Source organism: Rhinolophus sinicus, chromosome 6 (assembly GCF_057876585.1).
Source record: "Rhinolophus sinicus isolate RSI-liver-muscle chromosome 6, RSI-T2T, whole genome shotgun sequence".
In the NCBI taxonomy this organism is placed as follows: Eukaryota; Metazoa; Chordata; class Mammalia; order Chiroptera; family Rhinolophidae; genus Rhinolophus; species Rhinolophus sinicus.
The window spans coordinates 4,529,029-4,540,190 of NC_142506.1; the positions used below are offsets into that span (position 1 = coordinate 4,529,029).

The following is an 11,162-nucleotide window of genomic DNA, read 5'->3' on the forward strand; positions in this document are numbered from 1 at the left end:
TGGCATTGATGCAAACTCTACATCTTATTTTCCTTTCCTGACTCCAGTGCTCCTTTAGTATCACCATCCCAGCATTTGTACAAACTTCCTGACCCATGTCACCCCACACAGCATTGTCACAGACCAAGGAAGTCGTTTAATGTAAAGAGGCAATGGCGGGCCCATAGCCATAAGCTTTCCTGTCTAACTGTGTATACCATCACTCAGAAGCCAGGGGTCTGAAAGAATCATTGCTGAAGAGCTCAAAGCCGCAGCTAAGACACCAAGCTGGAGACGACACTTGTGGCATTTGAACTCTGACTTCTAAGATGTACTCAGATGTTAAATTAAGAGTTGGCAAACCATCGTCTGCATGCCAAATCTGACCCAATGCCTTCTCTGTAAATAAAGTCTCACTGAAACGGCCATGCACATTTATTTGAGTTTTGCCTGTGGTTGCTTTAACACTAAAATGGCACATATGAGTATCTACAACACAGATGGTAAGGCCCACAAAGTGTGAACTGCTTACTGCTGGGACTCTATTAGGCAGAAATAAAAATGAGCTTTGAGATCAGACACATCTCCTCTCAATACTTGGTTCCGCCATCTGCTTCGCCTGACCAAGCCACTTACCCTCTCTGAACCTCAGTATCTTTCTCTGAGTAATAGAAATAATCATATCTGTTTAATAGGGTCGCTTTTAAAAGACAGCACAGCCAGTACATCATTTAGTGCATGGCACGTAGTTGGTAAGTGTTAGCTTTCCCAGCTTTGGGTCCTAACTCCTAGGTATCGCAAGAGCTGTGACTATCTTAAAACCAGCCTCTCTAGCTTCTACTTTTTGTTTCAATTCTAGACGGAGAAACCATATATCAAAAGGGACCAGTGGTGACTGCCAGGGACAATACATTTTCAGAATGGCTTCCACATGGCAAGGGACTGACGTCTCTGGCACCAGGTGGCCCATTTCCGCACAGACGCTTGTCACATCTCAGAGAACTTATGTCATTCTTCAGAACTGTCTTGCCAGGGGATGCCTTCCACATGTGGCTTCTACCTCTGCTCTTCTTTTGGCAGAAGACGAATGAGAAAATATAATTCATAACCATTTTCACACATTACGGAAAAAGCAGCTTGGTGTTTAATTTGGCAATCCTGCCCAGTGAACTTCCCCTGCATCTTACGATCAAGTTCTGTGACTGAATTGTCATTTCCAACCGTCTGTGTGGGATATTCTTTCCCATTGAATCCAGGAATCTATCTACATAAGTATGAATATTAACATGCAAATGCATGGAAATTAGGCCCAAACGGGGCTAAATATAGGGTTGTAAAAGAAAATTAACTTGTATATGTGAGCATATAAAAATGCTCTATATGAAAAAGGCATTTAGTTATTGTTCTCTACATTCATGGAATCTACTCTGGAGGAAATTGCCTACCACAAGAGAGATTTTAATTAAACATGGGGAAGAACTACTTGATTTTCTCAGAGCAGGTAGGTAAACAAAAATCTAGAATGGCTACTGAAGAAAATGTAACATCTCTCCCCAGTCTGTTTAGCCAGAACATAGAAAATGTTCAGACATTAGTAAGCCTGGAGTCGTGAAGAAAGAAAAGATGGCTTCCATTCACAAGAGAGAGATCTAAACACTTATGCGTTTCAAGCCCTCCCACTACCCTATTTTATATGTAAGGAAACTAAGGCCCAGGAAAGTGAAGTGGGCTTCTCCCCTCAGGACTTGTGCTGTCCCCATGCTGATGGAAGGTTCTGGAATGAGATACCTGGGGAAAAGCAGAGTGATACGAGGGAACAAGGGAGAGTGAGAACTCTGTTGGGTAGAGAGAGGTCTTTTGACAATCCCTCTGTACTGTCGTCATCAGAGTGCCTATTAGCATTCACCCCAGTCTGCGGCGAATTCTTGCCAATCTGGCCAATATCCCCAGTTTGAGCCTAGATACCAGAGCTCACCACACTGGGGCAATGCTTCTGCTGTGTCACTCCTTTCGCTGCCATAACCCTTTGAGGAGGAGACCAGAGGGGCCCTCGTTGGACCTGCACAATGGACCTCATCTGTCCTCTTAGATGGGAACTTGTTTATGGAGAGGGGTAAAGAGTTGTGCCTTATTCATTCATGTAGCCTGCTCAGAACACTTAATACAGAGCTTTTTAAATAGTGGATTTTTAAACAAATGCCCCCACACATCCCATAATTAACACACTCAGCCTTTCCTGGGCTTCCCGGAAATTAATACCATCCAGGGAAGGTCAGCATCTTTCAACTGTAAGCCAGTCAGCATGCCTTACCAGACTTCCTGCCACCGTGGAGCTGAGGTCATCTAATGCAGTCCCATCCCAGCAGGCAGAGCCACTTTGCTTCCAAGTTCCTTTCTTTGTCATTTGTCCCTTTGCCTTCCGATCAGCTAAGCTTCCAATACCTTCCTATCTCCATTGCCTTCCCATTTAAGAAGCAAAGCATGGCTGAGTTTATCTGAAGCCCAGATGGTGTCTGCCTTTTCCCTCCAGGATAAAAAAGTCCAGTGACTTAAAGGAGTGAAACAAAAGTTCAACGAAGAGGGTCCGTGGGGAGGTAAAGAACACAACCAAAGTGTGCCACACTGGACGTGCCTGACAGACGCCCCTCTCCATCCTTTCGTGTGTCAGAGAGATGATGCTCTGATTTATGGAAGTTTTCTGGATGGACACAGAAGAGTGAGAAGAATTTTTTAGGAAGATGCCAGGGAGGAGGGAGGCAAGGCAGGCAGAGGCCCTGGGGTGTGCAGAAGGGGGAGCTGTTTGGGGAGCTGTTTGGGGAGCTGAGCATGTCCTCCTAATAGACTGTGTCTGGATCGCATCCTTCATACCACTTCTCAGAACTGTTGTATTTGAGCCACACTGCCAAAGAGATGACTGGGTCACAGGGGGCTCCTGAATCCACCCTCTCTCCTTCATTTACAACGGAGCAGGGAGTACCTTTGCCAGCCCAAGGAAACAGTTCCTGCCTGGGCCTGCTTACTTTCCATGAGGACACGAGAGGCTAGAAGGGCAAGAAAGAGAAACACCTGAGCTCCTGCCCTTACGGCAGAAGAGCCTGTCCCCTGGCCCAAGGTCACCCAAAGTTTATCTTGGGTTCTGACTAATCCAGTTCTTCCTCCTCCCTTGCCAAATACGGTGGTCAGGGAGTGGGTGGGCAGAGGCTAGCCTTGCAGGAGACAGATGGCTGAGAGCCCATGTCCACCAAAATTGACATCCAGAGGAATGCAACTTAGACAACTTTGTACATAGAAATAGTAAAACAAAATAATAGCAATAATAGCTAACATTTATTGAAGCAAGATTGAGGCATGCATTGAAAAGCATCTAGCGTATATCTATTTTACATATTTATTTTAACCCTCATAACAACTTCATGAGAGCTGCATAATTAATTAACCCCCATTAGATAGATAAGGAAACTGAGGCCCATTAAGTCTCTATGATCTGTGATCCAGAGAAGTACAGAATGATCTGGAAATCCATATAGGTGTGAACATGAGTGCATGTGTGTGCAGAAGGTCACGTGACCCAACATAAAGGGAACACAGAAATACAATAAAAATAGTGACCTTGGAGTCATCCCTGACCACTCTTTCTTTCATTTTGCACACGCACGCCGTGAGAAAATACGTTCAGTCCTACCTTAAACACATTTGCGTATTCTGATCACCTCTCCCTACCTTCCCAGTTACGACTCTGGCCCAGGTTACCCTCATCTCTTGTCTGGATCTGCGGTGCCTCCTAATTGGTCTCTCTGCTTCCGCTCTGCCCTTCTTCAGCCTACTTTCAACCCAGCAGGCAGAGCCAGCCTGTTAAATGTAAGTCAGTTCATATCACTCTTCTGTCTGCTGGAGACGCTCCGGTGGTTTCTTATCTCACCCCGACTAAGATCAAAATCCTTCCAATGGCCAAAAGTCCTCTACAAGCTGACCTCCAGTTTCCTGCCTGACTTCATTTTCTATTTTTCTGTCCTTTCCTTTGCCACATTCCAGATGCACGGGTGTCCTCCTCATCCCTGGAATAAGCCCGCACTCCCCTTCCTCAGAGCCTTCGCCTGACTTGCCCCATCCCCTACCCATTTTGCCTAGGTGGACCATTTTTACTCCAACAAAAGTCTTATGTTTTCAAAATACCCAAAGGGGACATTGGAACATCTCCCTAAGACTAAGACTAGTCTTTTATCTCTTTGGCCTCTCCCATAACAAGAGTTTCCTGTGATTCAACACACTGGTTGGTGCTATCTATATGGCAGAGAAAGAGAAGGTGGGTGGACTGCCTGCGGGAGGCCTCGTCTTTGCTTTCCTCCTGTCCAGTCTTCTTCTTTCTCCTCTTCTGCTGCTGGAGATGCTCCCACAGCTCCCCTGTGCCCACAGCATAAGACCCCCACTCTTCAACTTGCATTAAAGGGCCCTTGCCCTTTAAAGCCCTCAACTTGAACTTGTCAGACTCACCTTGTAATACTGCCCTCCACCTACTCAGTGTTCCAGCCAAACTCCCGTTCTGAAATCAAACACAGAAAAATGACTAGTTCTGCAAGTGATTGGATAGGAGAGGTTAAGGTGATAGGATGGTCAAAATGAACCGCCAAAGATGAAGCTAAATAAAGCCTGTAATCACTATCAGTGTAAGATTTCTCATGGACCAAAAAACAGAAAAGAGAGAGAGAGAGAATAACACCTGACCCCTCCAAGTGTGATATGAGATGTTGTATTTCATAGACTAAAACACACTGAAATAGCAATGTGAAAGCGTCACCACTTGTGAAGCCTTTCTAGGGTAACAAACTCAGGTATATCCAATGGCCCTGCTTTTTCCCCTGCGTGACATACTGTCTAGAAACACGAATTCAATGCAGGGTCTGTATGACACAGATTGAGCAGTGGCAGATCGAATGCAGAGATTGAAAGTTCCACCCCAGTGTCTGAAAAGTTAGCTCCATTGTTCGTTCTCTCGTTGGCATTTCTGAAGAGGCCTCATTTGGCAGATGAGCCACTGGAGACCAGCCTGGAATGATCATTCACTTGCTCCAGCCAGCAGCTCATTTTGGTTTGTTTGTGTTTGCCGTTGGTGTAACCTAACAGTTGTCACCTAATTGATTCCATGTATATCCACTAGGAATGCTTTTGTCTGCAGGTAATAGAATAGCCATCTTAGAGTGGCTCTGAGCAACAAAGAAGACATTAAATTATCTCCTGGAACCAGAAGGCCAGGGCTTTTGTTCCGTGGCCTAACTGGGTTGGCAGAGACTCAGATGCTAATCTTCTCGGTCAGCTCTCCTCAGGGCTTTGACCTTTTCTTTCTCTTTGTTCATTGCCTTGTGGTCCCAAGAAAAAGGGAGGAGTTGCTAAATGCTTTCTATTTGAAGCCTCTGTCTTTTTATTTGGAAATACAGCCCCTTACAGATTCCCCGTTATGTCTCATTGGGCAGATCTGTGTTCCATAGTCCGCCAAACACTGGCAAAGAATATGAGACCTCCGTGGGCTGGGGTGGCACTTGCTTTCCCCCAAATGACCACACAAATGCTGCTAGTCGGGCTGAGACTAGAACTTGGGTCTCTTAATAACTCCCAACAGTGATGACAGCGTCACCTCCGCCATCGAAGCCCGGCCGTGAAACCCATCAGCAAATTGGGAGCTCTACCCAGAAGGCCGTGCTCATTGTTCACCGAGGGGGTTTTGAGACCCTGTTCTCATGTACAAATAGGAAGGAAATGTTTGTCCCAACGTGCTTTTCCAAGCCAAATGCTCTCCATAAGTCCTCTCTCCAGTTGAATGGGAAAGCAGTGATTTGGAGCATGGTGACGCTTGGCCTAAATGTTTCACAGAGGTTTGCCTCCATCATAAGAGTCTCAGCCTCCCTCACCATCCATATCCAGCCCTGCCAGGTCCAGTCACCAGCTGTCCTTTCTGAATGGAGCCAAGCTGAATGTCAACACAGGGACAGCTGAGGTGGATGGAATGAGAGCCTGAATGTGGAGTCCGGGCTGGGTTCAGTGCCAGTCTCTGCCACTGTCACCTCTGTGAACGGCAGCCATTGTGCATGAATGGAGGAGCCTCTTCAGGATGGGACCCTGCCATGATTACCCTAGCTTCAGTCCATGCCACAGGCCTGGTGCACTGGTGGACCAGTCAATTTAGGTGTTCATTCCATCCATCCACCTCTCATTCTTCAGTGCCGAGTCCTAGCCAGGTGGTGGAGCTCCACCCAGGTCCTCAGAGCATGCTGTCAAGCCAGCAGGGATACAGACCAGGAAATCAGCAGTTAACAGTAGAGAACTATAGGTGTCCCTATGGCGGAAGGGGAGGGGATACCGCAGGAGCACCTAGCAGGGACAGTGGTTAGAAGTCCAAGAAACCCTCACTTAGGAGGGACGCATAGCTGGGCTTTGAAGCATGAGTCCAAATTAGCCAGGGGGAGGGGGAGGGGAGAAGTGCATCCCAGGCGAGGGAACAAAGACTTGAGCACAAAAGAGAACTTCGTGCCTTGGAAGAAAAAAGTAATTCAAAAGGACTGGAGTATAAAGTACATGAGCACTTGGAGTTGAGAATCGGGGCAAGGGGGGGTCTGGTGTTAGAAGTGAGACTAGCAAGACATAGGACTGGAGAAGCAGACAAAACCAGGTCAGAAAGGTCCTTAGAAGCCCTGCAAAAGTGTTTGTTCAGTGTCAAATGCACAGAAGGGCTTTAAGCAAAGGAATGAAATATTATTTACGGTTTTTAAAATATCAATTTGGTTGCTATGTCAAGAATGGATTTGAGGAGACCAAGACTGGTGATACGGAGATTAATTAAAAGGCTATTAAAGTTGTCCAGGCTAGAAATGATGGAAGGAAACTGTGAGATGGAAACGGCACTACCTGACCCATCTATTTCACTGGCATGCTTTTCATTCATTCCCTCAGTCACTGACAAGCTCACTCATTCCACCATCGTTTGCTGAGTTCATGTGTCCCCGGCTTCCTACTACAGGGTGGGTAGGCTCCCATCACGGCCACCAAAGACTCAAGTCTAGTGGAGGAGACAGACGGGGCAGCCAACCATGGAGTTAGTGTGGTGACATTAAAGAGCAGAGTGGGCGTGCGAGTATTTGGTTTGTCTTTGCTGATCTAGCTTGCCTTTTCCCTTTCTCTTGGTAACAGAAGCTCTCTCTTTCCTGTGAGAAAATCCATTCTATGTGGTTGCATGAAGATAAGCAAGCACATTTATTCCCTTGATCACCAGGGACAGCCAAGCCCCCAGCGTGAGCCTTGGCGCATATACACTGGAAGGGTCTTCTCTTCAGGATCGTGACTTGTAAAGATTCCGTGTTGCCAAGGGCCAACTTGCCTCCACACTTACAGACCTGCTGAGATCGGAGCTGGGGAAAGCGAGCCAAAAGCTCCAGAGAAATGACATCAATGCCCTAGTTATAACGTTTACACCTTAGAATAACCTCCGTCATTACCTTTTCCTCATTATATAAGCCATCAAGTTCCCTCTTCTGACTGTGCAAGTCAGAGTCAGGTTTCTGTCACTTACACCCAGAAGGATCCTGATATAAATAAACTCACGAGCAGACAGAGGAAGGGGAATATAAAGTTGCTTGGAGAAAAATGAGTTTCCCAGATCTGGAACTTGAGCTGGATGATAAGAGTGATAGGAGAGCATCAACCAAGTGGAAGGGGTAGAAGAAGACATTGCAGGCAAGGAGGAATGGAACATACAGAACCTGAAGGCAGGAAGGCCCAGGGAATGTCAAGGGGACCCCATGTACTTCAGTGTCATAGCCCACAGTGTTGTCTACGGGCAAGTGCGTATGTGCAATAGGTGGTGGGGGCAGGGCGGACGCGGGGGCTTTAGGGCAGGTCCAGGGATGCCGCCTCCTTCTGTGCCTCCACACCTCCCAGAACCCAGACCTATGCACTGAGGGTGGCCTTGCTCTCAGCTGTGCCCCTGGAAGAGACTATCAGGGTAACCTGGGCTTGTGGCCTCTCCGCCTTCCGTCTCCGATCTGTTCGTGTGTCACCAAGCCTTTTCATGACATCCCCTAGACTTCCACTTTTTCTTCCTCTCCCTGTTCTCTGAAATCCTTTAGGACTTCACACACACATACACACCCGTGCACACACACATGTGCATACACCACACCACACACACACACACACACACACACGCACACACACACCACATTCACACATGCACACACCTCACTTGGAGAAGTCTCCTTTGATCTTACCAGGCAGGGTTTGCACCTCTTTCCTGAGCCCCACACCTGTAGAACAGGCTTCCGGTGAGCACTTCCTTCCTTCTGCCTCCCGTGACACACACGTTGTAGGGCCCAGGTATTGTGAGTTCTCGGAGGACAAGGGCCTTGGCTACTCATTTGGGAGCATGTACCCGGCCACAAGAGGTGTCCAGTCAGGGCTTTTTAAAATGGCGTAAGTGCTGACAATAAAATTGCAATGGGCTCAGAGAGTTTTGATTTGAGCTCCAAAGCAACACCAACAATAAAAATCCAAGCCCTAAGAACATATTTAAACTTTCTGGGTTGGGAGATAGTTACAGATCTTCAACTTCTGAAGCTTTCCATTCAACTAGAGGAAAGTATGAGACCCGTTTTGCTCACAGTATTTCAGCGTGACAGTTTCTGGGCTCGGAGTCTATGAAGGAACTTAAATAATGGAAAGGGCCCACTCACCAGGCCTTTGGAGCAGGCTGAAGAGAGGTGGAGGGGCCTGACCGCCCCACTCGTGTGCTTCTGGGACTGTCCACAGTGCCAAACAGTCATGTTAAAGGGGAAGAAACTCGGTCGCTCTGCTCTAAGTTTGCAAAAATATCCCTACCTCCTGGACATTCTGAAGCCATCATTGGGAAGCCCAGGTGACTTGTCACCTCTCAGGCAGAGGTGGTGTCAGGCAGGCTCGATTTATGAAAGATGGATCTGCCACTATGGCTGCTCACTGATCAGACAGGAGAAAACAGGAAATAGATCCCTGGGGTATAAAGTCTGAAAATACACATCCTGAAACCTGCGAGATGGAGGGCTGTCCTGTATCCCTTCTGCGCAAGACGTAAAACTCATCCAGGTTCAGGAGAGCACCTTGGTGGCCTGCCAAACACACAGAGCGCTCCAAGGGGTTGATAGACCCAAGTCGTCGAGGCTGTGCTCACCAGGGCTGCCCACGGAGTCAACTTCTGGGACCAAGACCGAGAGCCAAAGCACAAGACTTTAGGAACTACAGCCCAGGCTCTGAAAGAATATCCCCAGAACTTTCAGGAAAATAGTGATGATGTTTATGTTGCAAAGTAAAGTTTAAAATAATGTTGCAAGAGCACCTAGCGTAGGAGACCAACTATACACACACACAGATGCATATTTTTGTATCATACACGTAAGTGTGTGTTTCTGTGTGTGTCATTGCCCTTTTTGTGGATCTGGGCTGGCGACACTGTCACGAGGAAGACTTCTTTGCCAGTTGACTCAGTCCAGGTTCTGGCCACAGCCTTGCAGGTCCAGACGAAAACTATTCTCAGCCTTCTCAGAGGGGGTCCAACATGAGTGGTAGCCTGGCGCTGACTAAATTAGCAGAAGAAGAACAATGTATGAATTCAAAATGTAGGTTTCATTTTAGCAACCAGAATCCTTGTGTCTCTCACCCAAGACATTCTTGAGATACAGGGAGTGTCATTATAATAAGCAGAAGGCTGATGACTGTCTCAGGTAGGACTCTTTCATTTGCAGATGCTGAGATCCTGATCCAGAGTAACTTAAGCCATGGTCTCGTGTAACTGAATGTTTCCAAAGACTATTTCAGGCCTGGCTTGTTCAGGGATTGGACCTGGTCACTTTCTCTTCATCTCTCAGCTTTACCTTCCTCTGCATTGGTTCCTTCCTCAGACAAGCTGTCCCCTTTTAGACACAAGAAGTTGCAGCACCTTCAAATCTTATGTCCTCTTAAATTAAATGCTGCAGTTAAACAGTGAGTTCCCTTTCCAGAATTCCATTTCTTTCTTTTTTCTTTCCTTCCTTCCTTCCTTCCTTCCTTCCTTCCTTCCTTCCTTCCTTCCTTCCTTTCTTTTTTTTTGCCTCTGGTTGTACTATGTGCCCATCTTGAGTCTGACAAAGTGCCCAGGGAACAGTAACACCCAGCTGTGCCTGGTCCCAGGAGCTGAGAATTGAGCCCCAGCCATAGTGGAATAAGTGTAGTAACTGTCCCTGGAACTAAGGATGCTGGGTGATCACAATCAATGAATGTCAAGGTCACTGTGACAGAGCATGTTCCTGGGCACTTGTGTGCAGTGCTGACTGTTCTCTTGCTGACAGGCTCATTCTGGACATAGATGAGTATTCGGAATCAGCCATAAGCAAATCACTACTCTTGGTGATGTCAGAGACATTCAACTCTAGAAAGATCTATTGACTATGCCACTGCCACCTGAAAACACATAATGCTGACATTAAGTATGTGGAAAATAAACAGTGAGAAAGGCTCTGCTACATATTAATAGACTATCACCATCTGTGTTACCTACCCATTAGTCTGGTTATGTTTGCGAAAAGTTTAATTTCTTGTCCCTGTGAAACTTTGATTCATCATGTAAAATGAAAGAAGGGAAACAGGGAGGGAGGGAGGGAGGGGAGAGGGAGGGAGGGAAGGAACGAGGGGAGAGGGAAGGAGGGAGGGAAGATTCTTAAAAATGGGGGGGGGGGGAACACTCCAAAGGCAAAAATCATTTTAACTGATTGCTATGTAGTAGAACAATTGAAAACAGTACAGAGACTTAGAGCAAAATGCACATGACACACATTGCACACACTCATTTATCCACTTAAAATACATGATTTTGGCCCCATCTGTGCAGGTGCTGGGTGGCGCAGAGATGAGTCATGCAAGATTCTGCCAGTAAACAGCACACGGGCTAGTGAGGACAGCTCACATCCAACTGCTTGTTATCAGCGTGGTAAGTCCTGCCATCGCGGTGCGTCAGGACCCAGGAGTCAGAGGGGAGGGCCACAGCCTCCATGGTGATGGGACGGGAGAGCTGAGAAACTCACAGGGAAAATGTCTGGGTTGGGTTTTCAAGGATGCTCACCGTTCCTCCCAGAGGACTGGGCGGTGGAGCTATGAAGGTGAACACAGCGAAGGGGAATAAGGCCCTGTCT

General features: G+C 47.1%; 1 long non-coding RNA gene across 1 annotated transcript in view; it reads left to right on the plus strand.

The window, feature by feature from the left end:
• Positions 1–11,162, plus strand: part of LOC141567838 (uncharacterized) — a 181,966-nt gene that overhangs the window by 141,459 nt on the left and 29,345 nt on the right. Inside the window, exon 3 of the long non-coding RNA XR_012490706.2 lies at positions 10,862–10,960. This is a non-coding gene — a long non-coding RNA (uncharacterized LOC141567838). The remainder of the gene's footprint in view (positions 1–10,861; positions 10,961–11,162) is intronic.